This window comes from Octopus bimaculoides, chromosome 14 (assembly GCF_001194135.2).
Source record: "Octopus bimaculoides isolate UCB-OBI-ISO-001 chromosome 14, ASM119413v2, whole genome shotgun sequence".
Classification (NCBI taxonomy): domain Eukaryota; kingdom Metazoa; phylum Mollusca; class Cephalopoda; order Octopoda; family Octopodidae; genus Octopus; species Octopus bimaculoides.
In genome coordinates, this window is record NC_068994.1 from 20644326 (window position 1) to 20647434 (window position 3109).

Genomic DNA, 3109 nt, shown 5'->3' on the forward strand with positions numbered 1-3109 from the left:
TTTTATTGTTTAAAATGAAAAGATGATTGTTATCATTTCTATTTTTCAAATCCTATCTTTATAAAGAAAAAAAAAAAATGAACAAAATGTTTATTATTATTTTTATTTATTCAAATTCAAATAGCTTTAAAACTTTTAATGTTTTATTTCAACATGAATAACAACAACAACAACAACAACAACTACAACAACAGTAATAATAATTTCTTACTAAGGCACAAAGCCACTCATTCAAAGTAAGAGTAATTGTTGATTGAATCAATCCTTGTACATTACCCGTACCTATTTAAGCAACCTTGTAGAAACGAATGGCAAACTTGTGCCTGACAAAACCAAGAATATTGAGAGACATTCTTGAAAGCATTTATTCTGGCACTTTACTCCTTCTACCAAATCACTGCCCCATTACTGCTATTAGTAATGGTGATGATAATGATGATTGCAAAATTATCAAATGAAATTCAATAAAATAATTATATTTTTGTATGCACATGAAAAAGAAATATTCATATATATATGTATGTGTGTGTTTTAGTATATGTATATGCTGTTTTCGTCTATAGAATGAATCAAATATATCAACTGCCATTTTCAGAACTGTCCAATTTAATATTGTATCTCTCCACCTTACCTCACACAAGGGGACAAGCATTTTTCTGCAATTTCATTAATTTAGGATTGAGATCATTAAAATGTAATGACTCTGTGTGTGTATGTGTTTGTATATATGTATGAATGTATATATATGTGTGTGTTTATATACACATATATTTGTATGTATGTATGTACATATGTATGTATGTTTATGTATATAAATATATATGTATATATGTGTATTTATAAACATATGTTTGGTCATAGAATAACCAATGATTTTGCATCTATAAAGAACTTGGTTTTATAGGCAACACATCAGACTCTAATGGCAGAGGGTATATAACCTCTCTTCAAACTAACAAGTCTATAAAGCTAAGTGCTTTATGGATGTGAAACCTTGTGTGTGTTTGTGTGTGTGTGTTTGTGCGTGCGTGCATGTGTGTGTGTGTGTGTTTATATGTATGTATGTATGTATGTACGTAGAAGAAATTTTGTACATTCATTTATTCAAAACTGGAGGTTCATACCATTGCTTCACTCACTTTTCTATTACTGCCATGTTCCTCAACGCAACAGAAACATGATAGTAATATAAAGATTGGAGTAGCGACTTTGTGAAGTCCCAGTTTCAAATAAACTAATAAACTCTACAGCCTATGTTAAGTATTTATTTTTCTGATTTATATTTTCAAACTACACACTTATGTATCAATTGTGTATAAGAATAATAGCTTTTCTGTTTAAATACATTCATGTAATCAAAGATACAATTGAGTTTTATGTTCCATTGCTTGGAATTATATATTGTTCCTTGTCCATCATTTCTAGAATTTGAACACAATATGAAATGACCAGTGAAAAGCAAGTAATTCAGAGCAACAACAGCTTATCTATACTTGTTAATCCAAATGCTAGTATGAATCCTGTCATCTTTTCACATGGCACAGCTGTAGCTGTGTGGTAAAAAGTTTGTCTCCCAACTACAGGGTTCTGAGTTCAGTCCCACTGTGTGGAAACCTTGCATAGGTGTATTCTACTATAGCCTCAGGTCAACCAAAGGCTTGTGAGTTGATTTGACAAATTGAAACTGAGAGAAGCCCATTGTGTGTGTGTGTGTGTGTGTGCATACTTGTCCCCCAACATTACTTGACAACTGGTGTTTACACACTAATACTATATCAGTTCAGTGAAAGTGACCAATAGAATGAGTATTGAGGTTGATTTATTTGACTAAAATTCTTCAAGGCAGTGCCCCAGCATGGCCACAGTTTAATGATTTAAATAAGTAAAAGATAAAAAAATTTTTTTCTCAAACTGAACAATTATTTCTGATAATGGAATGTAAAACAGAAAATATTGAATGTGAAAGTAAAGTTTAATACAATTGAACCTTGGATCTTTGATTACATGTGCACATGGAGTGAACCAGGAAGGAGCCTCTATAATTGTGTGTATAATACATGTTATTGCATGTGTATATCATATATAACATAGTGTATCATATATATATTTAATATATGTATATCATATATATAAGTACATAAATATAAATATGTATGTATGTGTATACATATATATATATGTATGAGTGACGTACATACACTTTTGGTCTCTTGTATATATTACATGGGTATATTATACGAAAGTATAGTATAGTATGTATGTATGTATGTATGTATGTATGTATGTATGTATAGATGGATGGATGAATGTATACATATGTATATTATATGTATATTACATATTTATAATACAAGTATATTATATACATATATTGTGTGTATGCATAATACATATGTATATTATATTGTGTATATTACACATATGGATATTTTACACACACATGTGCATGCACACACACACACATGCACACACACACACACACACACTTGCTTTGAAATTTCAATCTCTTTTCTTATATTTTTTAATGGATTTTAACAATATTCTTCTTAGAGTTTAGAAATATTGTGTATTACCTCCATGTAAAGTCACAGTTTATTTTTACACCTTTAAATATATGTTATAATGAATAAAATCATGTAGATTTGTCATTTTTTAATTTGTATTTCTTTATATTGACTTTTTGAAGCATTTTAAGTCACATGATATTGTTTATTTTCAGCTGGAAGATTTGATAGGTAGACAATATTATATCCTCAGCAGTACTTTTCATCCTTGTAAAGAAACAGTTACTTGTTAATGGCCTTGTTCACTTCTCTGTCTGTCTCTCTCTCTCTCTCTCTTTCTCTCTCTCTCTCTCTCTCTCTCTCTATATATATATATATATATATATACACACGCACACAAACACACATGTACATAGGTGTAGGAGTGGCTGTGTGGTAAGTAGCTTGCTTACCAACCACATGGTATCGGGTTCAGTCCCACTGCGTGGCACCTTGGGCAAGTGTCTTCTACTATAGCCTCGGGCCGACCAAAGCCTTGTGAGTGGATTTGGTAGATGGAAACTGAAAGAAGCCCGTCGTATATATGTATATATATGTGTGTGTGT